The 856-nt window shown below is 33.8% G+C and overlaps 1 non-coding gene across 1 annotated transcript; it reads right to left on the bottom strand.

Moving 5' to 3' along the window:
* Positions 1 to 214: 214 nt before the first annotated feature.
* TRNAA-AGC lies at positions 215 to 287 on the bottom strand. Its single transcript has one exon. It is a non-coding gene; the product is annotated as a tRNA-Ala (tRNA).
* Between the last annotated feature and the right edge of the window lie 569 nt (positions 288 to 856).

The following is an 856-nucleotide window of genomic DNA, read 5'->3' as shown; positions in this document are numbered from 1 at the left end:
TGGCCTGCTCTAGGAAGCAAAAAGTTAATTCTTAGAAATAAGAAAGAAAATAATGCTTTTGTGCTTTGATTTATAAATATATTAAAGAACGTAGAACAAAAACGTTGAAAATTGATAGAAAATATTTTCCCGTCACTAACTAAAAACTTGTAGATCACAAATAAAACTTCTCGCCACTAATTTGAGATTATTCAAGCTTGTATATTACAGGAATTGGAGATGCGGGGTATCGATCCCCGTACCTCTCGCATGCTAAGCGAGCGCTCTACCATCTGAGCTACATCCCCGGACTAAAAAATAAGATAAATATATGTATTTATAAGGGCATGTGTTAAACAAGGTAATTGATTTGACTCAATCTTTTAATTGGACTTGACTGGTGTGCAATTACATTCCAATTGATAACATCAATCCAATCTTAAATTATAACAGGCCAGGGTCAGAGTTTGTTGAAGAAGAAAAACAACTAGGCAATTCAAATTGTACGAACCTTGAAGAGCCTCATTATATAAGAGAATTGACTACCTAGCAGCCCTCGCCTTTACATTCTACATTAGAAAATAAAGATGGCTAAGGCAAATGCATTTAAGCAGAATAACCACACAGATCGAAGTACTATTGGTCAAGCAATGAATGAACTACAAGAAACTTTGATGCCAAATACTGAATAGTGATGTTTTCACTAACAAAGTTATATTCGCTTTGCACAATATATTACCCTTTCATGAGATAACTACGACTACCATTAAGAAAAGCAAAGCATTGTATGTAATTGCAATGGCCTGCTCTAGGAAGCAAAAAGTTAATTCCTAGAAATAAGAAAGAAAATAATGCTTCTGTGCTTTGATTTATAAAT

Source organism: Ipomoea triloba, chromosome 16, assembly GCF_003576645.1.
Source record: "Ipomoea triloba cultivar NCNSP0323 chromosome 16, ASM357664v1".
NCBI classification, from domain to species: Eukaryota; Viridiplantae; Streptophyta; class Magnoliopsida; order Solanales; family Convolvulaceae; genus Ipomoea; species Ipomoea triloba.
The sequence above is the reverse complement of the archived record's forward strand: the minus strand, read 5'-3'. Positions and strand labels throughout refer to the sequence as shown.